We start from the raw sequence: 13241 nt of genomic DNA on the forward strand, positions 1-13241 counted from the left end.
AGAGACTTATATAACTACACAATAATTGTGGGAGGCTTCAACACCCAAGAGACAGTATTAGACAGATTGTTGAGGCAGAAAACTAACAAAGATATCTGAGACAAGCACTTAAAAATTGACTAAACGGACCAGACAGACATCTACAGTACTCTTCACCTAAAACCAACAGAATATACATTCTTCTCATCTGCATGTGGCACATACCCTAAAACTGACAACACAATTGACCATGAAACAGTTTCTAGCAAATACAAAATAAAATAAAAAAAGAAATCACACCAACACATTCTCAGACTACAGTGCAATAAATATAGAAATTAGTATCTAAATATATATGCACCCAGTATAGGAGCACCCAGATTCATAAAGCAAGTCTGTAGAGACCTACAAAGAGACTTAGACTCCCAAACAATAATAATGGGAGACTTTAACATCCCACTGTCAACATTAGACAGATCAATGAGACAGATAGCTAACAAGGATATCCAGGAATTGAACTCAGCTCTGCACCAAGCAGACCTAATAGATATCTGTAGAACTCTCCACCCCAAATCAACAGAATATACATTCTTCTCAGCACCACATTGCACTTATTCCCAAATTGACCACATAGTTGGAAGTAAAGCACTCCTCAGCAAATGTAAAAGAACAAAAATTATAACAAACTGTCTCTCAGACCACAGTGCAATCAAACTAGAACTTGGGATTCAGAAACTCACTCAAAACTGCTCAACTAGATGGAAACTGAACAACCTGCTCCTTAATGACTACTGGGGACATAATGAAATGAAGGCAGAAATAAAGATGTTCTTTGAAATCAATGAGAACAAAGACACAACATAACAGAATCTCTGGGACACATTTAAAGCGGTGTGTAGAGGGAAATTTATAGCACTAAATGCCCACAGGAGAAAGCAGGAACGATCTAAAATTGACACCCTAACATCACAATTAAAAGAACTAGAGAAGCAAGAGGAAACACATTCAAAAGCTAGCAGAAGGCAAGAAATAACTAAGATCAGAGCAGAACTGAAGGAGACAGAGACATAAAAGCCCCTTCAAAAAATCAATGAATCCAGGAGCTGTTTTTTTGAAAAGATCAACAAAATTGATAGACTGCTAGCAAGACTAATAAAGAAGAAAAGAGAGAAGAATCAAATAGACACAATAAAAAAAGATAAAGGGGATATGAACAGACACTTCTCAAAAGAAGACATTTATGCAGCCAACAGACACATGAAAAAATGCTCATCATCACTGGCAATCAGAGAAATGCAAATCAAAACCACAATGAGATATCATCTCACACCAGTTAGAATGGCAATCATTAAGAAGTCAGGAAACAGGCCGGGCGCGGTGGCTCAAGCCTGTAATCCCAGCACTTTGGGAGGCCGAGATGGGCGGATCACGAGGTCAGGAGATCGAGACCATCCTGGCTAACCCGGTGAAACCCCGTCTCTACTAAAAAAATACAAAAAACTAGCCGGGCGAGGTGGCGGGCGCCTGTAGTCCCAGCTACTCGGGAGGCTGAGGCAGGAGAATGGCGTGAACCTGGGAGGCGGAGCTTGCAGTGAGCAGAGATCCGGCCACTGCACTCCAGCCTGGGCGACAGAGCGAGACTCTGTCTCAAAAAAAAAAAAAAAAAAAAAAAAAAAGTCAGGAAACAACAGATGTTGGAGAGGATGTGGAGAAATAGGAACACTTTTACACTGTTGGTGGGACTGTAAACTAGTTCAACCATTGTGGAAGGCAGTGTGACGATTCCTCAAGGATCTAGAAGTGGAAATACCATTTGACCCAGTCATCCCATTACTGGGAATATACCCAAAAGGTTATAAACATGCTGCTATAAAGACACATACACACTTATGTTCATTGCGGCACTATTCACAATAGCAAAGACTTGGAATCAACCCAAGTGTCCATCAGTGATAGACTGGATTAAGAAAATGTGGCACATATACACCATGGAATACTATGCAGCTGTAAAAAAGGATGAGTTCATATCCTTTGTAGTGACATGGATGAAGCTGGAAACCATCATTCTGAGCAAACTGTCACAAGGACAGAAAACCAAACACCACATGTTCTCACTTATAGGTGAGAATTGAACAATGAGAACACTTGGGCACAGGGTAGGAAACATCACACACTGGGGTCTGTCCTGGGATGGGGGAAGGGGGAGAAGATAGCATTAGGAGATATACCTAATGTAAATGATGAGTTAAAGCACTCTAACATGGCACATGTATGCATATGTAACAAACCTGCACTTTGTGCACATGGACCCTAGAACTTAAAGTATAATAAAAAAAATAAAAATAAATATCAAGAAGATTGCTCAAAACCTTAAAATTACATGGAAATTAAACAAAATGCTCCTGAATGAATTCTGGGAAAGCAATTAAATTAAGTAAATCAAGAAATTTTATGAAACTAGTGAGAACAAAGATACACCATACCAGAATCTTTGTGACACAGCAAAAGCAATGTTAAGAGGAAAGTTTAGAGTGCTAAATGCCTGCATCAAAAAGTTAGAAAAATCTCATGTTAACAACTTAGTATTGCACCTTGGGGAACAGGAAAAACAGGAGCAAACCAACGTAAAGCTTTCAGAAGACAAGAAATAACCAAAATCAGAGCTGAACTGAATGACACTGAGATGCAGAAACCCATACAAAGATTAACAAAAGTAGAATTTTTTTTAAAGACTAAATAAGATATTAAGACCACTAGCTAGATTAATGACAAAAAACAGAGAAGATTCATATAAACATAATAAGAAATGTCAAAAGAGATATCACCACTGACTCCACAGAAACAGAAAAGCCACCAGAGACTATCACAAACACCTCTGTGCATACAAACTAGAAAAACTACAAGAAGTGAATAAACTTACCTCCCAAGAGTGAGTCAGGAAGAAATTCAAACCATTAACACACCGAAAATAAGTACTGAAATTGAATTAGTAATAAGTAGCTTACCAACCAAAAAAAGCCCAGGACTAGATGGATTTACAGCAGAATTCCAGCAGATGTACAAAGAAGAGCTAGTACAATTCCTACCGAAACTATTCCAAAAAATTGAGGAGAAGAGACTTCTCAATGGATTCTATGAGGACAGCATCATTCTGATACCAAAACCTGGCAGAAAAAATATAATGTAAAACAACTTCAAGCCAATATTCTTGATGAACATAGATGCAAAAACTTCTTAAGAAAATACAAACAAACTGAATTCAGCAGGACATAAAGGAGCTTATGAATCATGATCAAGATCAAGTAGGATATAAGCTTGGTTCAACATATACGAATCAATAAATATGATTCATCAAACAGAACTAAAAACAAAAATTATTTTATCATCTCAATAGTTGCAGAAAAGGCTTTCTATAAAATTCAATATCCTTTATGCTTAAAAACCCCCAATAAACTAAGCACTGAAAGAATATGCCACAAAATAATAAAAACCATCTATGACAAACCCACAGCCATGATCATACTGAATGGGCAAAAGCAGGAAACACTACCCTTGAGAACTGAACCAAGACAAGGATGCACACTCTCACCACTCTTATTCAACATAGTACTAGAAATCTTAGCCAGAGCAATCAGGCAAGAGAAAGAAAAGACGTCCAAATTGGAACAGAAGAAGTCAAATATCTCTGTTTGCAGATGATATGATATTTTACCTAGAAAAGTCCATAGTCTCTAACCAAAAGTTTCTCGATCTGATAAAAAAAAAAACTTCAGCAAAGCTTCAGGCCACAAAATCAATGTAGGAAAATCCGTAACATTTCTATTCACCAATAATGTTCAAATTGAGAGCAAACAAAGACTGCAATCCCATTTACAATAGCTACAGAAAAATAAAACACTTAGAAATACAGCTAATTAGGAAGGTGAAATATCTCTGCAATGAGAATTACAAAACACTGCTCAAAGAAATCAAAGATGAAACAAACAAATGGCAAAGCATGCCATGCTCATGGATGGGAATAATTAATATTGTCAAAATGGCCATACTGCCCAAAACAATCTACCGAATCAATGCTATTTTTACCAAAATACCAACGACATTCTTCACAAAATTAGGAAAAACTACTCTAAAATTTATGTGGAACCACAAAAGAGCCCAAATAGCCAAAGCAATTCTAAGCAAAAAGAACAAAGCTGGAAGTACCACATTCCAACTTCAAACTATACTACAAGATGACAGTATCCAAAACAGCATGGAAGTGGTACAAAAATAGGCACATAGACCAATGGAATAGAACAGAAAGTCCAGAAACAATGCTGCACACCAACAACAATCTGATTTTTGACAAGGTCAACAAGAACAAGCAATGGGGAAAGGACTCCCTATTCAATAAATGATGCTGGGTAACTGGCTAGCCATATGCAGAAGATTGAGAAACTGGACTCCATCCTTACATCATATACAAAAATCAACTCAGGATGGATTAAAGACTTAAATGTAAAGCCTAAAATTATAAAAACTCTTGAAGAAATTCTAGGAAATACCATTCTGGACATAAGCCCTGGCAAAGATTTCATGATGAAGATGCCAAAAGCAATTGCCACAAAAACAAGAATAGATCAATGGGGACTAATTAAACAAGAGTTTCTACACAGCAAAAGAAAATGTCAACAGAGTAAGTAGACAACCCACAGAATGGGAGAAAGATTTTCAAACTGTGCATCTGACAAAGGTCTAATATCCAGAATCTTTGAGAAACTTAAACAAATTAACAGACAAAAAAACAACCCCATTAAAAAGTGGGCAAGGGACATGAATAGGTACTTTTCGAAAGAAGACCTATGCATGGTCAACAAACACATGAAAAAATGTTCAGCATCACTAACCATTAGAGAAATGCAAATCAAAACCACAATGTAATACTCTCTCACTCCAGTCAGAATGGCTATTATAAAAAGTCAAAAAATAACAGACTGGCAAGGTTGCAGAGAAAAGAGAATGCTTATACACTGCTGGTGGGAATGTAAATTAGTTTAGCCACTGTGGAAAGCTGTTTGCCAATTTCTCAAAGAACTTAAAACTGAACTACCATTTAGCTCAGCCATCCCATTATTGGATCCCAAATGAATGTAAATCATTCTACTATAATGGCACATGTATGCATAGCATTATTCACAATAATAGCAAATACATGGAATCAACCTAAATGCCTATCAACAGTAGACTAGATAAAGAAAATGTGCTACAAATTCGCCATGGAATACTATTCAGCCACAAAAAAAAATGAGATCATGTATTTTGCAGGAACGTGGATGAATCTGGAGGCCATTATCTTAAGTAAACTAACACAGGAACAGAAAACCAAATATATATTCTCACTCACACATGGGAGCTAAAAATTGTGTACACATGGACATAAAGAAGGGAACAATAGATACTAGAGCCTCCTTGAGGATGCAGGGTGGAAGGAGGGTGATGGTCGGAAAACTACATATCAGGTACTAGGCTTATTACCTGGGTGATGAAATAATCTTTACCCCACCAAATCTCCATAACACACAATTTATCTATATAACAAACATGCACATGTAACCTCTGAAACTAAAAGTTAAATAAAACATGAAAAGATGCTTGATATCATTAGCCAGTTTGAAAAAACAAATCAAAATTACAGTCAGATGCCAGTACATATATGTTTCAATGATCGATAAAAGAAAGAAAAAGAAAAAAATTATGGTCATTAGAGAGGGTGCAGACCACCTGAAAATCTCATATATTGCTGATCGGAATGCACAATATTTTCACCACTTTGGAAAACAGCATGACGGTTTCTTTTATATATTTAAATATGTAACTTAGCAACCTCATTCCTTGTTATTTACCCAGATTAAATAAAAACTTATATTCTTATAAAACCTTGATGTCATTATTTATAGTAGTTTTATTCATAATCACCCAAAGTGAAAAACATCTCAAATATTCTTGAACTCGTGAGCATATAAACAAACTGTGGTGTATGAAAAGGATGGCTTCCTACTCGGCAGTAATAAAGAACACACTACTCTTTCATGCAACAATGTGGACTGTCTCAAGTGAAGTATGTTAAGTGAAAGAAGCCCTTCTTTCTTGTCATGATATAGGCTACACATGCTATGTAATTCAATTTGTATGACATCCTGGAAAAGGCAGATCTAAAGGGACAACAAACAAATGATGACTGCCAGAATCTGGGTTGGAGCCAAGTGATGACTACAAAGGACCATGAGGGAATTTTAAGTGGTGATGGAATTTTTTCTGTATCTTGGTTACAGATATAGTGCCAAGTGGTGGTTACATTAACTCTGTGTGTTTCTCAAAAATCATAGAACTCTACCTTAAAATGGTGAGTTCAGTGTTTGTAAATTACAAGCTAGTACACCTTACAAAAAGTAGAATATAATAAAGCTTTAGTATTAAAAATATCATGAAACTGACATAAAAATAGAAAACGATACTGTTAATATGCCACTGAGAGTATGTAAGAACTTAGTTGATGAATGGTGACTACTAAATGACTGGGAAAAATTGTGCTGGGAAAACTCTTCATTCACCATATGCAGAAAAACATAGCTCAATTTTGACTTTATGCTGCATATGAAAGTGGGTTTATGTGGTTTAAAACCTAAATGTGAAAGGAAAAATGAAAAGATAATAGAAGAAAAGCAGCATCTTTGTGATCCAAGGTCAGAGAAGTCTTGAATAAGACCCCCCAAAAATAAAACTTAAAGTGAAAACTAGACTTTCCTACATCAAAATTAATCATTTTGAAATAGCACTTGGGAAATTCTCAAATGGGTAACAGATTTATTTAGAGAAATGGTACAGCTTATTAGTAATGAGAAAAATTAAAAGATCCAAGTGAAAATATTAATTAGTGAGAATGTGAGAAGACAAGAATTCTCTGTGCAACCTGGTATAGCCATTCTGGAAACAAATTGGCAGTTCTTAGTGAAACTAAGTATTGATATACCTTTCAACCAAATGATTACACAGATGAACACGTATTTCAGAATTATGGACAGGAGAAAATTTGAATGTGTTCACTGCAATTCAGTTTGCATAATGGCGGGTTAGTGGCAATCAATGCTTCTGCAGTACAATAACATACAATAGAATATGGTGTAGGAAATAATTTAAAGTATGGTTAGCCTGTGAAAAGCAGTAAACTAGATGTACAAACGTTACTTAACCTCAGTTTCTTCACTTTTAAGAAGGAAATGTAACAGTACACATGCAATACAGTTATTGAGATAAATGAACTAAATTAGAAACAATAAATATTAGTTACCACTATTTTTATTGTTGCATACAACAGTAAAACAACATAATTTTAATACTGTTAAGTTAAAAAATTAGAAATGGAGTTAAAAGATTTTTAAAAAGTGAAAAGGCATATAATTCCCACTACTGTTAACTCAGCTGAATCGGCCATTTGAAGCTAGAGTATCTCAAAAGCTGATTTTCTCCCTTTCTAGGCAGTTTGTACCAATATTTCAACAAACCTTGAAGATTTGAAATGACTTATCTCCCACTATTATCAAATCTTGAAAATGTTTGCAATAAATTCTAACATATTGTGCTTTGTATGTTTACTTCTTTACACTTTCTTTCTTTCCAACGGATTATTTACCAAATTCACTGCTTCTGCACTGTTCCGAGCTGAGCTGTAAGCATACACCATCGCCCTCTGCTGGGTGAACATTTAGCATCCTATGAAGAGTAAGGTCTGATTTCCCTGAGTTCTAAAGTTAAACTTTATGTTATGATTAACTCATAAAATATCAGTATTACTTATTCTAACTCTTTAAGTAGAATTTGCATTCTAGCCTACATGGATTTTATAGTAAAATCATTGTTCATTTTAGGTCAGAAAATGTTAAAGTATTTCCATGAGATGTCAATGATATTTCAATGGAGTTTAATTTCATGGGAGTTAGTCTAGTTTCTCTCTCTTTCAGATACCCATTCATATAGGTAGTGTTTCACTTTCTTTGGTGACTTCTTGAAGTGTTGACTTTTTTTCTTAGATTTAGTATAAAGGTTTGAAATTTCACCTTCCAAACTAATAATAATACCTACATTAATTCCAACTTGGTAATTTGAATTTATCCTCCTCATGTCACTCACATGCATCAATATGTTTAAAGCTTTATGCTCTTTATCTTTTTTCTTCTTTTTTTGAGATAAATTTTCAGTCACCAAAGCTGGAGTACAGGTAATGCAATCATAGCTCATTGTAACATTGAACTCGGGCTGAAGTGATTTTCTCACCTCAGCCTCCTGAGTCGCTAGGACGATGAGCGAGCATACACCATCAAGCCTGGCTATTAAAAAAAAATATGTAGAGACAGGGTCTCACTATGTTGCCCAGGCTGGTCTTGAACTCCTGGACTCAAAAGATCATTCTATTTCACCTTCTCGAAGTGCTGGGATTACATGCATGAGTCACTGCACCTGGCCTTTTCCTCTTATATCAGTTCCTGGTATTGAGAAGTGTTCAAATATGGGAATTGTTTTCCTAGGAAAAGGTTATTTTAAAGTTTAAATTTTTAAATGTTGCTTGACAATGAATTTTTTTCTTTACTAACATGAAAGAAAATAAAAAGCCTGGAAATAACTTTTAGAATTTAATATCTTAAAAATTGTTAATTTGAATTAAGCATACAATTTTCATAAAAGTTACTTACTAGTTTGTTGCTTATTTTGTGGTGCCTTTAATCAGAATTTTAAGAACTATATGGTAAGCTTCTCTAGACTCTGCCTTGTATAAAAGGCAAACATCATTCCCCTTCCCATACTTAATCTGAACTGTCACTATCAATGACATTTCTCAACACAGTTGTGTCAGTTCTACTAAAAATTAATTATAATTAAATAGACAGTTCTAAGCCTTTAGTCTTGCTAATTAGCCTGATTATTAAAGATCTGTTGTAGGAGGAAATACTCATCCTCTGTAGAATCTTCTTCTCTGACTCTGACTTTGTGCCAGGCAGAAAATCTCCTTAACTAAGAAAAAAGCAGAAAAGGCAAAAAAGGCTCTGAAAGTGAATTAAATGATACTATTAGAGCAAGTTTACTTGAAAGCATATTGTATGGGCAAAGAGGGAGCCTCTTCTGGGGTGAGATGCCAGGGAAATGGTGGTGGGAGTAAATTGGGCAAAACATTAAATTTCTCACACTTGTTTTGAAAACAAGTAACAAATTTGGGCTTTGAATCTCCTTGATAGACACCTTTCTAGGATAGTCTACATGAAGTTGTATTTTGCAAAGGTAGATGATTTAGGAAAATCCATATTTAGCTTCACTATTGAGAAAAACGTTTAAATTGTAGCATTTACCTATTACAGATTTCTGACTGTGCCTCAATGTATCTGAAGCTTTATTGACTGATTTTCGGGACAAGATCACTGTCCTAAAATTGCCAGAAATTGACCTTCTATAACTTTACAGAGAGAGCAGTAGATATTATGGTCGACATGTTCTTTTTGTTGTTGTTTCGATGAGCCCCTTTAGCTGTTTTGATGCATACTGCTTGTGTTTTGAGAGGCCAGGACTTTGGGAACAGCATCCAAACACAAATCCTTCAGGCTGTCAGTTTAGGTGTTCTGTTTAATGATTTGACTGCATCACTGAAGAAGGTGTCATCTTTGTGGAAAAAAAAATACTTGAATGTCAAGGATTTTCCCAGGATTCTCTCACAAGAAGCCTCCTGAAGCTTGTGCTTATGGGGTGCTTGAGGGAGTAGGAACTGAGATCTTCCTTTTTTTTTTTTCTTTTTGGTCCAAACTCCATGGCTTCTTTTTATTTTTTACTTTATTTATTTATTGTTATTATTATACTTTAAGTTCTAGGGTACATGTACACAACGTGCAGGTTTGTTACATATGTATATATGAGCCAGGTTGGTGTGCTGCACCCGTTAACTTGTCATTTACATTAGGTATATCTCATAATGCTAACCCTCCTCCATCCCTCCACCCCATGACAGGCCCCAGTGTGTGATGTTCCCCACCCTGTGTACAAGTGTTCTCATTGTTCAGTTCCCAACTATGATCGAAAACATGCGGTGTTTGGTTTTTTGTCCTTGTGATAGTTTGCTGAGAATGATGGTTTCCAGTTTCATCCATGTCCCTACAAAGGACATGAACTCATCCTTTTTAATGGCTGCATAGTATTCCATGGTGTATATGTGCCACATTTTCTTAATCCAGTCTATCATTGATAAACATGTGGGTTGCTTCCAAGAGTTTGCTATTGTGAATAGTGCCACAATAGACATACATGTGCATGTGTCTTTATAGAAGCATGATTTATAATCCTTTGGGTACATACCCAGTAATGGGACGACTGGGTCAAATGGTATTTCTAGTTCTAGATCCTTGGGGATTGCCACACTGTCTTCCACAATGGTTGAACTAGTTTACAGTCCCACCAACAGGGTAAAAGCATTCCTATTTCTCCATATCCTCTACAGCACCTTGTGTTTCTTGACTTTTAATGATCGCCATTTTAACTGGTGTGGGATGGCATTTCATTGTGGTTTTGATTTACCTTTCTCTAATGGCTAATGATGATGAGCATTTTTTCATGTGTCTGTTGGCTGCATAAATGTGTTCTTTTGAGAAGTGTCTGTTCATATCCTTTGCCCACTTTTTGATGGGTTTTTTTTTTTTTTCTGGTAAATTTGTTTGAGTTCTTTGTAGATTCTGGATATTACCCTTTAGTCAGATTAGTAGATTGTGAAAATTTTCTCCCATTCTGTTGGTTGCCTGTTCACTCTGATAGTAGTTTCTTTTACTGTGCAGATGCTCTTTAGTTTAATTAGATCCCATTTGTCAATTTTGGCTTTTATTGCCATTACTTTTGGTGTTTTAGACATGAAGTCCTTGCCCATGCCTGTATCCTGAATGGTATTGCCTAGGTTTTCTTCTATGGTTTTTATGGTTTTAGGTCTAACATTTAAGTCTTTAATCCATCTTGAATTAATTGTTGTATAAGGTGTAAGGAAGGGATCCAGTTTCAGCTTTCTACATATGGCTAGCCAGTTTTCCCAGCACCATTTATTAAATAGGGAATCCTTTCCCCATTTCTTGTCTTTCTCAGATTTGTCAAAGATCAGATGGCTGTAGATGTGTGGTATTATTTCTGAGGACTCTGTTCTGTTCCATTGGTCTATATATCTGTTTTGGTACCAATACCATGCTGTTTTGGTTACTGTAGCCTTGTAGTATACTTTGAAGTCAGGTTGTGTGATGCTTCCAGCTTTGTTCTTTTGACTTAAGATTATCTTGGCAATGCGTTCTCTTTTTTGGTTCCATATGAACTTTAAAGTAGTTTTTTTCCAATTCTGTGAAGAAAGTCATTGGTAGCTTGATGGGGATGGCATTGGATCTATAAATTACCTTGGGCAGTATGGCCATTTTCACAATATTGATTCTTCCTATCCATGAGCATGGAATGTTCTTCCATTTGTTTGTGTCCTCTTTTATTTCACTGAGCAGTGGTTTGTAGTTCTCATTGAAGAGGTACTTCACATCCCTTGAAAGTTGAATTCCTAGGTATTTTATTCTCTTTGAAGCAATTGTGAATGGGAGTTCACTCAGGATTTGGCTCTCTGTCTGTTATTGATGTATAGGAATGCTTGTGATTTTTGCATTTTGATTTTGTATCCTGAGACTTTGCTGAAGTTGCTTATCAGCTTAAGGAGATTTTAGGCTGAGACGATGGGGTTTTCTAAATATACAATCATGTTACCTGCAAAGAGGGACAATTTGACTTCCTCTTTTCCTAATTGAATACCCTTTATTTCTTTCTCTTGCCTGATTGCCCTGGCCAGAACTTCCAACACTATGTTGAATAGGAGTGGTGAGAGAGGGCATCCCTGTATTGTGCCAATTTTCAAAGGGAATGCTTTTAGTTTTTGCCCATTCCGTATGATATTGGCTGTGGGTTTGTCATAAATAGCTCGTATTATTCTGAGATACGTCCCAGCAATACCTAATTTATTGAGTTTTTAGCATGAAGGACTGCTGAATTTTGTCAAAGGCCTTTTTTGCATCTATTGAGACAATCCTGTGGTTTTTGTCTTTGGTTCTGCTTATATGCTGGATTACATTTATTGATTTGCGTATGTTGCATCCCAGAGATGAATCCTACTTGATCATAGTGGATAAGCTTTTTGATGTGATGCTGGATTTGGTTTTCCAGCATTTTATTGAGGATTTTTGCATCAATGTTCATCAGGGATATTGATCTAAAATTCTCTTTTTTTGTTGTGTCTCTGTCAGGCTTTGGTATCAGGATGATGCTGGCCTCATAAAATAAGTTACAGAGGATTCCCTCTTTTTCTATTGATTGGAATAGTTTCAGAAGGAATGGTACCAGCTCCTCCTTGTACCTCTGGTAGAATTTGGCTGTGAATCCATCTAGTCCTGGAGTTTGTTTGGTTCGTAGGCTATTAACTATTGCCTCAATTTCAGAGCCTGTTATTAGTCTATTCAGGGATTCAACTTCTTCCTGGTTTAGTCTTGGGAGGGTGTATGTGTCCAGGAATTTATCCATTTCTTCTAGATTTTCTAGTTTATTTGCGTAGAGGTGTTTATAGTATTCTCTGATGGTAGTTTGTATTTCTGTGGGATCAGTGGTGATATCCCCTTTATCATTTTTTATTGCATCTATTTGATTCTTCTCTCTTTTCTTCTTTATTAGTCTTACTAGCAGTCTATCAATTTTGTTGATCTTTTCAAAAAACGAGCTCCTGGATTCATTGATTTTTTGACGGATATTTTGTGTCTCTATCTCCTTCAGTTCTCCTCTGATCTTACTTATTTCTTGCCTTCTGCTAGCTTTTGAATGTGTTTCCTCTTGCTTCTCTGGTTGTTTTAATTGTGATGTTAGGGTGTCAATTTCAGATCTTTCCTGCTTTCTCTTGTGGGCATTTAGTGCTATAAATTTCCCTCTACACATTGCTTTAAATATGTCCCAGAGATTCTGTTATGTTGTGTCTTTGTTCTCATTTGTTTCAAAGAACATCTTTATTTCTACCTTCATTTCGTTGTGTACCCAGTAGTCACTCAGGATCAGGTTGCTCAGTTTCCATCTAGTTGAGCAGTTTTGAGTGAGTTTCTGAATCCCGAGTTCTAGTTTGATTGCACTGTGGTCTGAGAGACAGTTTGTTACAATTTCTGTTCTTTTACATTTGCTGAGGAGTGCTTTACTTCCAA

This window comes from Chlorocebus sabaeus, chromosome 7 (genome assembly GCF_047675955.1).
Source record: "Chlorocebus sabaeus isolate Y175 chromosome 7, mChlSab1.0.hap1, whole genome shotgun sequence".
Lineage (NCBI taxonomy): Eukaryota > Metazoa > Chordata > Mammalia > Primates > Cercopithecidae > Chlorocebus > Chlorocebus sabaeus.